This window comes from Lissotriton helveticus, chromosome 6 (assembly GCF_964261635.1).
Source record: "Lissotriton helveticus chromosome 6, aLisHel1.1, whole genome shotgun sequence".
Taxonomy (NCBI): Eukaryota; Metazoa; Chordata; class Amphibia; order Caudata; family Salamandridae; genus Lissotriton; species Lissotriton helveticus.
The window spans coordinates 1,882,636,669-1,882,652,239 of NC_136067.1; positions in this window are offsets into that span (position 1 = coordinate 1,882,636,669).

A 15,571-nucleotide genomic window follows, 5' to 3' on the forward strand; every position below is an offset into this window, starting at 1 on the left:
TCCTGGGTAACTTCGACGCCGACAGCTTCATCCATCGTGGGACAGCTCGCCTCTCCATCCTGGTCGCCGACAACGCCTCCTGGTCCGTGAGATCTGCAGAGCCAGCGTCGCCCACTCACCTAGTCGAGGTGACTTCGCCCGGTGCCATCCTGGTGCCCACTTAATCACTGGCTAGTGATTCAAGAACTTGGTCCCCTCTGCTTTCAGGTTTCTTCTTCCTTGATCCAGGCTTGGATCCATCGAACTTTTCTTCACTGGTCGCCTGCCAGCAACTTCCTTCTTCCAGGCTCCTGGTCCGGCAACGAGATCCCCGACGTCTTTTCAGACCTATGCAGCTGCAGCCCCTGGGCTAGGTAACTTCGGCACTTCGGTGTCCCAGCATAGCCTCACTATCCTAGGGTCAGGATCCACTGTCGTTTTCTTCCTACCAGGTCGGGTTCGCCCGTGAACACTAACTTTGCCTTTACTAGCTCCCATAGACTTTGTCCCGCATCCCGCGTGAGAGTGCACACTCTGCACCCGAGTCCCCTGGGCCTCCTAGTAGTAATCTAACGATTCCCTAGTCAAGTCCTAGCGATTCCAAAGCCTATTAGTACTGTTACTTACCTGCTAGTAATTCGCATTCCACTTTTAAAGTATATGGTTTTTCGTGCCCCTCGGGCATTTGTGTATAACGTGCTAACTTAAGTATTTTCGTAAGAGTTTTGTTGTGTGCCTAGCACCCTGTCCTCATAAAGAGTACAGGGTTGTTGTGATTCTAATAAATACACTGTTTATTTTCATAACACTTGTGTGGTGTCCTTTCACTGGGTGTTCAAGGGGTAATGTGATGGTAAAACAGCTGGCTTAACACGCCCTCTAGAGTCTTAGCCTTAGACTGCTCGTATCCATGCTACTAGGATAGCTGGTCTATAAGGTTGACTTACAACCAATCATCAATAAGGGTTGTTTGGACTGATATATAGTGATCACTAGAATAGTGAACACTGCACATCAGGCCAACTTCTCACACACATACATAGGCATAGTGATACACGGAAGAACCCTTTTCCCACATGTATTTGAGTCATAGAGGACCAATGTTAAAGAGTCTAAGGTGAGATTTTTACCGTTTCGCACTCTATTACATTGGTCACCATACAGTAGGCTACTTGCATCAGTCAATACATTCATCCTATGTTTTTGACGCATTGCTGTAGATGCGGTAGTCTTATGTCCAACTACAGCAATGCGCCTTTTTTGGTCCTTGTGCCTTGCGGCATCCTTCCCTCATATGGGTCAGTATTTCTGACACATCCATGGGTACTTGCACCATGGATATTCCTATTGTTAACACGACACATCCATGGCGTCGTAAGGATTTCTGCCACAAATAATTTTGACGCATTGATTCGTTACGACTGCGATACATCATTTCTTGTAAATAAGGCCCTATATTCTTTGGGTAACCAAACAAACTCCATCACCTTAACTGCTGTCGTTGAAAAGCTTTGCAGTATGCACAGCGGGCACCTTGATTCTGAAGCGTTGTGCACTGATGCAATAAAAATATGTTCTTTCATTTTATTAGTTTTAACACCTCTTATATCTCCCTTGAAAGCTCAGTGGTGACGTGGCAGGAGGCTGCCACATGGCAAGGTCCACTCCTACATCCATATCAATTAGTCATGAACGTTTAGGAAACCATTTTGTCACCGACTAGTAGCATCTGCCAGGCATTATAAAATGGATGCCGCGGGAACAACATCCGTCAGTCATATGCTTCCACAACAGAGAAAGCCCGAGGAGACATTTGACACCAAAGAAATCAGAAATATCAATTTTCTCATTTCAATTTTAGAGCTTTTCCACACAGGTTGACTTTAAAACTGGTGGGCATGTGTCTTGATGAGGTGTCTCATTCATGCTGATGTTCAATAATGAGAAGTGTGATATTCACAGAATAAGTAAAACATGCTGTTTTCTACTAAAAAAAAGGGTTTCGCGGTTTATTCTCAAAGGCTAAATCACGTTTTGTTATACAGCTCTTCAATATTTCGAGTGACGGCATATTTTGAAAAAGACATGCCAGGATATTTTCTTACACACGTGAACATGTGATGAGAGACATAAGATACAGCCGTGCTGAGCTCATAAGATTTCCCCAGAGAGATTTTGAGGGTTAAATGTGTACCATATCCTGGTCATTCTAGCCGAGACCTAGCACATTCTGAGGCTGCATTTATAAAAACACTCTCGTCTACCAGGTAATAAAACCGCTTCCAATTCAAGGAAACCTGTGTTTATGGAAATATGGCATGTTGGTAAAGTTTCCTATGAAAGCTACAATAAGGCAGTTCATCTACTTCAGAAACCAATGAGCACTGCTAAAATGTTTTACAGCATTGAAGCTCCTGGTACGTTTAGCTTTTAAGAATGTATTCATAAACGTCATTTAGGGGCCACCAGGGGTCGCTGCTGCGACCTCCTGCCTGCCACTTGCCACCCTTGGCATTGCTTTTGCGACCCCTGGCCTCAAAGGTGGCAAAATCAGTGCCTGCAACACAGGGGCATCTCTTCCTAATGGAGGCAGGTTGGAGCTCCACCTGCCTGGTTTCTATCATTATTTTTTATTATACAAATAGTGAATAATATTATTCACTATTAGTGTAATAAAAAATGGAGTACATTAGCTGGACCATGAACCTATCTGGAAGCTAAGGTCAGTAACAAATGCTGTTAAATGTATATTGCGGATGAGAGTGTGTTTATGTGCGCTAGAGTTCGTGAAGGTGTTAGTATGTATAAGCATGTATGTGTGAGTGAAGTAAAGGTCAAATGGCATGCGTTGTAATTTCCACTACCCTTGGCATTTTGGTATGCAATGTAACTTTCACTACCCTTGGCATTTTGGTTAATTGACGTCCATGAATTTATTTATGAGTGTGCTTAGCTGAAAGCACAGGAATTCATACACATGTCTATAGACAGTGATAATTTGACATGTTAAAAAATGCAATTCACTCAACAAATGCTAAATAGATCAGGCAGCCCCTTGACCGTGGTGCAAATTCTGCCGCTGTGCTGGGGAATTAATGAGTAGGCATGTTTCGGAGAGCCCCCGGCCGTCCTCCACACACGCCCACTGTGACGTCAGACGGCCAGAGGCCGTTCGACGCACCCAACGGGTTAAGGTCAAAATGTATATTGAGTGGCATGTTGTAGCTTGAAATGTTCCCATGAAAAATGTTGTCTTGGTCCTGTATGTGTATCAATTTGATAATTGTGTAGCGCTAACCAAGCTCATAAGCTGTGGAGCTGCATATACATTTGTGCATTAACTAAGCTCTGTCGTCCTAACTGTGGGCGTTAACAGCGATTAAGACCATTCCCAATTGGGCATTAACTGTTTTAGCTGCCTTCTGTCAAATAATGGGCCCAAGCTAAAGGTGAGCGTGAATAATAAGGGGAAACAATAATTAGCTGCTGTTAACAACTGCAACCATTGGCAATAATTATCCTTCCGAAACTAACCCCCTCCCTGGTAAGCAAGCAAACAAACAAATTGTTACCACCAGCCCATCAGCTTCAGCAGGCCAACTGCTTGCAGATAAACAAAATGAGTCGGTGCTAATAGTCTAAGGGCCTGATTATGAGTTAGGCGGTGAATTCTGAACCAATCGTAAATGCCTGTTTACACAGGGGTTGTAATTATGAATTATAGGTATTTAATGCATCTGATAATTATCGAATGTGTTAAATAATTCAACCTCTGTTCAATTTTGGCAGGTTTGACCTGCCAACATTTAACGGGGGAAAACCGTACGGTATTTACAGTATCATGTGGATACTGGTGAGTTAAACATCAAAATCTGCATGTTATTTCCCAACAACTAGTAAGAGTACCCCATGGAATTGTTATGTATCATGTGCGATAAACACCACCTATACCCGTAAACAAGGCCTATGTGTTCTTCTTGTCTGAGACCATCTCAGCATCTTCTATATGGGGCTAATTTCTTTTATGCTCTGGGCACAGTGAGGCTCCACTATTGTGTTCATCGTAAGTTTATTTTCTCATATGTAAAACAATAAACCCTTAATACCTGTGAACCACTCATAGAACAATCGTGCAGTGTTCAGGAGTGTGGGTTTGTTCACTTCATCCATTCAATTTTATTAATGCTGTTATTTGCGTCATAGGTTTTCTGTGACTTTTTCCCTGGGTTTACTTAGAAGATCGGCCCGCCTATGTGTGTGCCAAACATAATCATCAGCCGAGAATTTCTTTCAGCCATTAAGGGCACTTTTTTTTGCCTCTGGGAATTAATAAACAGTAATTGCTCAGACTCTTTTGCAAAACCATAAATTTACTCCCTTAACTGCCCCTGAAGAAGGCATGAAATGCATTAACATATTTACGTTGGGCTCCTACAGTTTCTGCTGCTCTGTAGGTTTTTAGGGAATTGCTAAACAAAAAGTCACTGGAGTTAAACGGTAACAAAGGCATCCCTATGATTAATCAAGTGTTAAAACCGACTTAACCTCTGCCATTGTACAAACTTCAGAACACCCTCTCTGTAACCAAGTGTGAAACAGTACACCCGCCTGGAAATCTCATCTGGAATTTTAGATACAGAATTTTAAATTCAGCTCTACTGGGTGGCTTGTAGAGATATCCTGTTTAATAATAAATTGCATTCATCTTCCTTAAATTTTCCATCTGAATCCTGCCTCTAAACCGCATTACCTAGAAAGAAACTGGTCCACTACTGAAACCATTATAGAATAAGGAAAAAAAGGGAATTTCTTTTTTTGTTTTTCTTCCACGTAGTTTTTCCAATATTGAGGAACTGATGTGAATTGTTTTGGCACCTAATATGGTATATATAACACTCCTGCCAACGCTCATAGTTTTAAATACCAGATGGACCGCCTCCAGACTCCAAGCACCGACCTCCTTCTCTTGTGTTTGCATTTTCACTGCATACTGCTTTCAAGAGAGACTAGTGTTTATTACAGTGTTGCTCTGGAAACGTAATTCTAAGTAGTATTTAAATATATTTTTATACAGACACAATAAGAGTAATAGGGTACTTTTGATGCAATCCAGTTTACTGCACTTGGCTCAGCTGCCAGGGTTGGCATCACATGCACCAAAGGAAAAGAAACCCACTTGTTTCATGTAAATAATTCCTTTTACAGGGTGGATCGTCGTCGTATTTGTAAAAATATACTTGCTTCAACATATTTTCATAGAATTAATTTGAACTTTGTAACCACTAGACAGCAACAGATGCTGTGTTTTAGTATCAATGCCAATGTGCTTTTATATTGCATGCATCAATAGTGAGGCATTGTCATAGCACAGTATTCTCAGTGGCTTCAACTAGATGGGCATCAATGCACACCGCAAACTGGCACCCAGCCAGCAGTGCTGCCACAGAGTTAAGAGCAAGGAGTAATATGCTATTGGCGTCAATGATGACCTCACTTAGGATGTATGACAGTACGACGCGTACTTTGACAACGCGTACCGTTACCACGCTAGTTTTACAACGCAAGTCGTTACAACGACTTCTCCAGTCCCCGTGGACTCTAGGGAAGGGTTTGGATAGTAAATTAAACTATTTACTATCCTGGAGCGCCCCCCAGCGCAAGTCGTCGTAACGACTTGCGTTGTAAAAGTAGCGTGGTAACAGTACCGCGTTGTTAAAGTTTCGTGGGAATGGATGTTCCCCCTCACTTATCACCACTAATGTCATCAATGGCAATGATAAGACTGTGATAGGGGCTGGGTCTCGAAGTGCAAGGCATCATTGAAAGTGGCCATCTGTGGCCAGAGGGTATTGTACAGCGCAAAATGACAAGACCAGTGGACTCTGTGGCAAGAGGTCCTATGGTAAGCGCTCTGTAGGGCAGGTCTGGCCATCCATGCCTTCCGCCTCACAGGATAAGAGTCCCTAGCACACATCCGTTTCCATGCACATTGATTTTTAACAGTACTGCTAACCTTAGTTCTGCTACAAGCCCATTCCATTTTGATCTGATATCTTGAGTTTTAATAATGTCAACTAGAACTACACTTTATGTTTTTCTGGTTAAAATGATCCCCTGTCCCTCATCTGGTATTTTAAGAGTGTACTATAAGTGGTGCCTTTATGACAATCTCCTTTCTACGTTTGACTTTGTATTTCAAGATTGTGCTAACCTCATTATTGTCCCTTTTCAGAGCTTTCTTGAACAGGTTGGAGCGACTAATGCAGAGATGTAGATAGCCAAGTCACAAAGATTATGATTTATGATATGAGGGTTGGAAATGCATGGCATGAAACCCGAGGCTGTCATAGGCATCTGCTAGTGGCATCGCTGTGGGTTCAGAGTGCACATGCCTTCTTGCAAAACCAAATAGGTGACCACTGGGCCCCAGATATCAAAGGGGTGAGATGCACGGGGCATGATGTCCCAATAGAGCTCCAATTGGTACAGAGACAGACTATCGAGAAAAACATATCAAGTTGCGCACATTTCTAGTCATTAATGTTGTGGTTTAGAAATATCAACAGCAAGAACATCCTGGTCAAAAATCGACTTAAGAAAAATAATATCGATTTAAAAAATATCGAAGTGTTTAATATTGTTTGCAAAAATATAGTTGTTAAACATTGTTTTTTCAATGAAAGTTATGTATTTTAGTATATATTTTATATGTATGTGATGTATATTTATGTATAAGAATTGTTTGTATTTTTAATATATCTGTTAAATTTTTATACTAATTAATTTTTTTCAATTTGAATTTTGCATTTTTAGTTCTGTAGCGGCTTGTGGGTTTATAGGGGAATAGGGTGGGAAGTAATTTAATTATATTAAATGTATTGATTATTTTTTATTTAATAATATTTTTTTCATTGATATTTTATAGTGTTCAATATGTAAAGTAATTTCTTATTAATTAATTAATAATTGGTTGTTAATTAATTGTACTAAATTAATTGATAATTATTTATGGTAATTGTGTAATTAATTTTAGGGGTGTGTTAGGGTGTTTATAGGTGTAAAGGGTGGGAAGTAATTTGTATTTAATTAATTAATATATAGTTGTTAATCCATGTTAATTATTTGATATTTATTTTGGGTTATTGTTTAATTTTTTGTTTCTTGTTTTTACTTTTAAAGTGGTAAAGGGTGGGTATTAAATACATTTTAATTACTTTATTATTAGTTGTTAATAGTAATAGTTTTTAATTTAAAAATACATTTTAATTGTGTTTTATTATAATATAGTTTAATTTAGGTGTGTGTTGTGGTATTTAATTATGGTAATTGTGTAATTTATTGTAGGTGTGTGTTGTGGTGTTTATAGGTGTAAAGGGTGGGAAGTAATTTGTATTTAATTAATTAATATAAAGTTGGTAATATGTTAATTATTTGATATTTATTTTGGGTAATTGTTTATTTTTGTATGTGTGCTTTTTACTTTTAAAGGGATAAAGGGTGGGTATTAAATACATTTCAATGACTTTATTATGAGTTGTTATTAGTAATAGTTTTTAATTTATAAATAAGTTTTAATTGTGTTTTATAATGTTATAGTTTAATATAGGTGTGTGTTGTGGATATTATAATATTAAAGTGTGTGTAGTCAATTAAACTTTACTAGTTTTTTAATTATAATATTTCTTTAATTGAGTATTAATCATGTTAATTATGGAAGAAAATGTAATTGAAATGTTGAAGTGTTTTGTTATTGGTGTGGTGTTATGAGGTAGGAAATAAAAGAAATACATTTATCTATCAATTAAATATTTTGTTTGCAAACGTTTTCTAGTTTAAAATAATTCTTTTTTATACATTTACTATATAATATATTTAATATAATAGATTTTTCATTTTTTAAACATTGTTTATTTTTATGATTTTGTTTAATTTGTTTAATTTGTTATTTTTGTTTTAACTGTTTGAGTGTGAATAGTAATTTTTGCCTCTCCACTATCCAACACTTTCCCTAATGTTGCACTCACTGGAGTGAGGATTGTAAGTTTTACTTCCCCACTATCCAGCACTTTCTCTACACTGTTGCACTCACTGGAGTTGCTACAGTAATTTTTACCTCTCCGCTATCCAACACCTTCTCTACTGTTGCACTCACTGGAGTGGGAATAGTAATTTTTACCCCTCAATTGTCCAACACTTCCCCTACTTTTGTACTCTTTGGAGTGGGAATAGTATTTTTTACCCCTCCGCTATCCAACATTTTCCCTACTATTGCACTCTTTGGAGTGGGAATAGTAATTTATTCCCCACAGCTATCCAAGACGTTCCCTTCTGTTGCTCTCACTGGAGTGGGAATAGTAGACTTTACCCCTATGCCATCCAACACTTTCCCTACTGTTGCACTCACTGGAGTGGGAATAGTAATTTTTACCACTTGCTATCCAGCACTTTCCCTACTGTTGCATTCACTGGAGTGGGAATAGTAATTTTTACCCCTTCACTATTCAACACTTATCCTACTGTTGCACTCTTTAGAGTGGAAATAGTGATTTTTACCCCTCCAATATCCAACACTTTCCCTACTGTTGCACTCTTTGGAGTGGGAATAGTAATTGTTCCCCTCCGCTATCCAACACTTTCCCTACTGTTGCTCTCACTGGAGTGGGAATAGAATATTTTACCTCTCCGGCATCCAACACGTATTCTACCATCGCACTCACTGGAGTGGGAATAGTAATTGTTACCCCTCCATTGTCCAACACTTTCCCTACTGTTGTACTCTTTGGAGTGGGAATAGTATGTTTTACCTGTCCGCTATCCAACATTTTCCCTACTATTGCACTCTTTGGAGTGGGAATAGTAATTTTTGCCCCACAGCTATCCAAGACTTTCCCTACTGTTGCTCTCACTGGAGTGGGAATAGTAAACTTTACCCTATCCAACAATTTTCCAACTGTTGCGTTCAGTGGAGTAGGGATAGTAATTATTAACCCTTCGCTTTCTAACACTTCCTCTACTTTTGCAATCAGTGGAGTGGGAATAGTCATTTTTACCCCTCCGCTATTCGTTTGCCCCACCACTATCCAGCACTTTCCCTAATGTTGCACTCCCTGGAGTGGGAATAGTACATTTTATCCCTTTGCCATCCAACAGTTTCCCTATCGTTGCACTCACTGGAGTGGGAATCGTCATTTTTACCCCTATGCTTTCCAAAGCTTTCCTTACTGATGCACTCTTTGGAGTGGGAATAGTAATTTTTACCCTTCCGCTGTCCAACACTTTCCCTACTGTTCCACCCTTTTGAGTAGGAATAGTAATTTTTCCCATCTGCTATCCAACACTTCCCTACTATTGCTCCCACTGTAGTGGGAATAGTAATTTTTCCCCTCTGCTATCCAACACTTTCCCTACTGTTGCTCTCACTGGAGTGGGAATAGTAATTTTTACCCCTCCATTATCCAACACTTTCCCTACTGTTGCACTCACCGGAGAGGAATACACATTTTTACCCCTCCGCTATCCAACACTTATTCTACTGTTGCATTCAGTAGAGTGGGCATAGTGATTTTTACCCCTTCGCTATCCAACACTTTCTCTGCTGTTGCACTCTTTGGAGTGGGAATAGTAATTTTTGCCCTACCGCTATTTAACACTTTTCCTACTGTTGCTCTCAGTAGAGTGGGAATAGTACATTTTATCCCTTTGCCATCCAACACTTTCCTATTGTTGAACTCACTGGAGTTGGAATAGTAATTTTTACCCCTCGGCTAAGCAACACTTTCCCTACTGTTGCACTCACTGGAGTGGGAAAAGTAATTTTTACCCCTCCACAATCCAACAGTTATCCTACTGTTGCACTCACTAGAGTGGGTATAGTAATGTTTACCCCTTCACTTTCCAACATTTTCCCTACTGTTTTGCATCGTGGAGTGGGAATAGTAATTTTTACACCACCGCTATCCAACACTTTCCCTACTGTTGCACTCTGCGGAGTGGGAATAGTAATTTTACCCTCCGCTATACAACACTTTCCCCTCTGTCGCACTCACAGGAGTGGGAATTCAAATTTTTACCTCTCTGCTGTCTAACACTTATTCTACTGTTGTATTCAGTGGAGTGGGAATTCACATGTTTACCTCTCCGCTATCCAACACTTATTCTACTGTTGCATTCAGTGGAGTGGGTATAGTAATTTTTAACCCTTCGCTTTCCATCACTTTTTCTACTGCTGCACTCTTTGGAGTGTGAATAGTAAGTTTTGCCCCAGCGCTATGCAACACTTTTCCTACTGTTGCACTCTTTGGAGTGGGAATAGTGAATTTGATTCCTTTGCCATTGAACACTTTCCTTACTGTTGCACTCACTGGAGTGGGAATAGTATTTTTTAACCCTTTGTTATTCAACACTTTCCCTACTGTTGCACTCACTGGAGTGGGAATAGTAATTTTTACCCTTCCACTATTCAGCACTTTCCCTACTGTTGCACTCAATTGATTGGGAATAGTAATATTTACCCCACCGCTATCCAGCACTTATCCTACTGTTGGACTCACTGGAGTGGGCATAGTAATTTTTACCCCTCGGCTGTCCAACACTTTCCCTACTGTTGCACTCTTTGGAGTGGGAATAGTAATTTTTCCCCTCCGCTATCCATCACTTTCCCTACTGTTGCTCTCACTGGGGTGGGAATAGTAATTTCTACTCCTCCGCTATCCAACACTTTCCCTACTGTTGCACTCACAGGATTTGGAATAATACATTTATTTCCTCCGCTATCCAACACTCACCCTACTTTTTCACTCAGTGGAGTGGGAATAGGTATTTTTACCCCTTTGCTATCCAACATTTTCACTACTGTTGCACTCTTTGGAGTGGGAATAATAATTTTCCCCTCCGCTATCCAATACTTTCCCCTCTTTAGCACTCACAGGAGTGGGAATTCAAATGTTTACCTCTCTGCTGTCCAACACTTATTCTATTGTTGCATTCAGTGGTGTGGGTATAGTAATTTTTACCCCTCCACTTTCCAACAATTTCTCTACTGTTGCACTCTTTGCAGTGGGAATAGTAATTTTTCCTCCACCACTTATCCATCACTTTCCCTACTGTTGCACTCTTTGGAGTGGGAATAGTATATTCTATCCCTTTGCCATCCAACACCTTCCCTACTGTTGCACTCACTGGAGTGGGAATAGTCATTTTTACCCCTCCGCTACCCAAAAATTGTCCTACTGTTGCACTCACTGGAGTGGGTATAGTAATATTTACCACTCTGCTTTCCAACGCTTTCCTTACTGATGCACTCTTTGGAGTGGGAATAGTAATTTTTACCCCTCGGCAATCCAACACTTTCCCTACTGTTCCACTCTTTGGAGTGGAAATAGTCATTTTTCCTCTCTGCTATCCAACACTTCCCCTACTGTTGCTCTCACTGTAGTGGGAATAGTAATTTTTCCCCTCCACTATCCAACACTTTCCCTACTGTTGAACTCACTAGAGTGGAAATAGTAATTTTTGCCCCTCCGCTATCCAACATTATCCCTACTGTTGCACTCACTGGAGTGGAAATACACATTTTTACCCCTCCGCTATCTAACACTTATCCTACTGTTGCATTCAGTGGAGTAGGCATAGTAATTATTACCCCTTTGCTTTCTAACACTTTCTCTACTTTTGCACTCTTTGAAGTGGGAATAGTAATTTTTGTCCCACCGCTATACAACACTTTTCCTACTGTTGGTCTCACTGAGGTGGGAATAGTAAATTTTACCCCTTTGCCATCCAACACTTTCCCTATTGATGCACTCAATTGAGCCAGAATAGGAATTTTTGCCCCTCCGCTACCCAACACTTTCCCTACTGTTGCACTCACTGTAGTGTGAATAGTAATTTTTACCCCTCCGCTATCCAGCACATTCCCTAATGTGCACTCACTGGAGTGGGAATAGTAATTTTTACCCCTCCGCCAACCAGCACTTTCCCCTCTGTTGCACTCACTGGAGTGGTAATTAAAATTACCCCTGCGCTATCCAACACTTATTCTACTGTTGCATTCAGTAGAGTGGGCATAGTGATTTTTACCCCTTCGCTATCCAACACTTACTCTATTGTTTCACTCTTTGGAGTGGGAATAGTAATTTTTTCCCCACAGCTATCCAACACTTTCCCTACTGTTGCTCTCACTAGTGTGGGAATAGTACATTTTATCCCTTTGCCATCCAACACTTTCCCTGTTGTTGTACTCACTGGAGTTGGAATAGTAATTTTTACCCCTCGGCTAAGCAACACTTTCCCTACTGTTGCACTCACTGGAGTGGTAATAGTAATTTTAACCCCTCCGCTATCCATCACTTTCCCTACTGTTGCACTCAAGGGAGTGAGAATAGTAATTTTTACCCCACCACTATCCGACATTTATCCTACTGTTGCACTCACTGGAGTGGGTATAGTAATTTGTGTCCCTCCACTTTCCAACACTTTCCCTACTGTTGCACTCTTTGGATTGAGAATGGTAATTGTTACCTCTCCGCTATCCAACACTTTCCCTACTGTTGCACTCTGTGGAGTGGGAATAGTAATTTTCCCCTCTGCTATCCAGCACTTTCCCCTCTGTTGCACTCGCATGAGTGGTTATTCAAATTTTTACCTCTCTGCTGTCCAACACTTATTCTACTTTTGCATTCAGTGGAGTTGGAATTCAAATTTTTACCTTTCCGCTATCTAACACTTATTCTACTGTTGCATTCAGTGGAGTGGGTATAGTCATTTTACCCCTTGCTTTCCAACACTTTTTCTACTGCTGGACTCTTTGGAGTGTGAATAGTAAGTTTTGCCCCACCTCTATCCAACACTTTCCCTGCTGTTGCACTCTTTCGAGTGGGTATAGTAAATTTGATCCCTTTGCCATGGAACACTTTCCCTACTGTTGTTCTCACTGGAATGGGAATAGTATTTTTCACCCCTCTGCTATCTAACACTTTTTCTACTGTTGCACTCACTGGAGTGAGATTAGTAATTTTTACCCCTTCGCTATCCAGCACTTTCCCTACTGTTGCTCTCACTGGAGTGGGAATTGTAATGTTTACCCCTCTGCTATTTTTTACCACTCTGCTATCCAACACTTATCCTACTGTTGCACTTACTGGGGTGGGTATAGTAATTTGTACCCCTCCGCTTTCCCACACTTTCCCTACTGTTGCACTTTTTGGAGTGGGGATAGTCATTTCTACCCCTCCGCTGTTCAACACTTTCCCTACTGTTGCACTCTTTGGAGTGGGAATAATCATTGTTCCCCTCTTCTATCATGCACTTTCCCTACCGTTGCTCTCACTGGAGTGGGAATAGTAATTTTTACCCCTTAGCTATTCAACACTTTCCCTAGTGTTGCACTCACTGGAGTTGGAATAGTAAATTTATTTCCTCCGCTATCCAACTCTGACCCAACTTTTTCACTCAGTGGAGTGGAAATAGTTATTTTTACCCCTTTACTAGCCAAAACTTTCCCTACTGTTGCATTGATTGTATTGTGACATTTAAGGTTAAATATTTTTTAATAGTTTAATGTTTTCATTTAGTATAGAGTTGGCGATGTCGGGCGTGCAAGGTAAATTGTTTTATTTATTTAATTACTTACCTTACTCCTGTCCGTCGTATGTCTGACTCCACTACCCCCCACCCTGCCCCTTCCCTGCTCCGCAGCGCTCCCTCAGCAAGCCGCCACTGCCTAATTGGTTTCTCTACCTGCTGTTTTGCACGTTTGTAATTTGTGCCTAGTATTCAGGGATGTGTGTGTGTGTGTGTGTGTGTGTGTGTTTATATGTGCGAAAGTACCGTTCATTTTTTAAAAATAGGTTACTGGCTGGACAACCATTTTATAAGTCGTAATACTGAGTTATGAGATTTTAGCTCACAACACCTCCGTGAGTTATACTTGAATTTCTCTGCATTGTTACCTTCTGAGAGTAAAGTGCTAAAATGAGTACTTGGCCCCCAGTTTCAGGGCCCACAGAATAAGGACCTCAGGACACAAAAGTTGAAAAACCTCATTGACACAATTATGCTCCAATTATGTCTGAATGCCACAGCGCCTACTCCAGCTTTCATCCACACTCCATTCCATCCCCCCAGTCCAGAACTCCAGTGGTCACCTAGTTACCTAGGCACAGGTAACCTAGGTACCACATCTCCCCTTCTTAATCATACAAACATTAATTAAATCTAACTGCTAAGAGAATGAATATAAGGGATACATGCAGGATGGTAAGGACTTCAGTGCAAAAATACTATTGTGCAACACTGCATACAATAACCCTGATATGGGCCCTCTCTTTTACATGGGGGCAGAGGGGGGTGGGGGTTCACAGTGGTATTTGAGTGGAGGAGAATGCCTCTAAGAAGACACTCAACTTCAAGATTCCTTTGAAGGCTGCCATGTTTGATTAATTCCTCCAATCTGGATGTAAAGGGTTCCAAAGTTGTGTGCTCTGAACTGAACTTGTGTTCCTACTTTTGTATTTGGAGTGTACTTTGCTTGTGTGAAGGCAGAGTTCAAGTGGCAATGTACTAGTTTTGCAGGTAGATTGATCTACATCCAGTCTCAATTTCTCCCCATACTCACATTGCTTCAAAGAGCCTATAAAATCCAGGGTCACTAGGGTATATGTGAAAGCAGTAATACTGGTGATCTATAGCTTTGCCTACTTGTACCGGCTGATGGTGGCAAAGTACGTCTTTCCAGAAAGATCCCGTTAGTCCTCTGTCAACACACTATGCCCAGGCATGCAGGCCTTTTCCTGGCCTAATGAGCATCTGAAAGAGGGATCCCTTTTTTATTATAGTGAATTGCTTCTCTCTGCCTGAGGGTTTGATAATGGGGCATTAACACCGAGATGGGGGAAACAATATTTATTATACAACAGAAGTTAGTTTCCCTTGGGCTAAAGATTGTGGAATTAGCCAAAAAGTCCTGGTTAAGATATGTGAGTTGTGACTACGATATGACCTTTATCTGTCTCTTTATGCTGAAGACTGGAGAATCTGGAATTGAGTGGTGGCTAATTGAAGTCCTTGGGATCAAAGCACAATCAATCCTTCCCTGTTTCACAACTTCCCTTGTTATACAATGAGATATCCAAGCTAAAAGTAAATGTTACTGGGATCTACTTGTGAAATGCAATTTGTTCAGCTGAGGTGCAGCAATTTCAATGGTTCACCCTCGTCAAGGGAATTGTGCAGATACCACCAAGCCCTAGAGGTGTTGTTGCACATACAAATGCTGTCACCAAATGCATGACTCTGGGCTTTTCTTGTTATGTAGGACAGCAATGGCAGTGGGGGCAGAGATGTACTCAACAGCCTCCCAGTCCTCCTGTGGAATGGCCATTGAAAGACCTGACTGCACCACCATGAAAGTTGCCTAGGGTAGACATGAGTGAAGGGTAGGATATTTCATTATTATTTCTTCAAATAACACAATAACTTTATTTAGAAATTATGTTCCAAAACATGCTCTTTGCTTTCCCTATTTACTCATAGGGTCACTCCGAGGCAGCATGAATTATGTAACGCCAACTTTCTTTTTTAGTACTTTGATGGT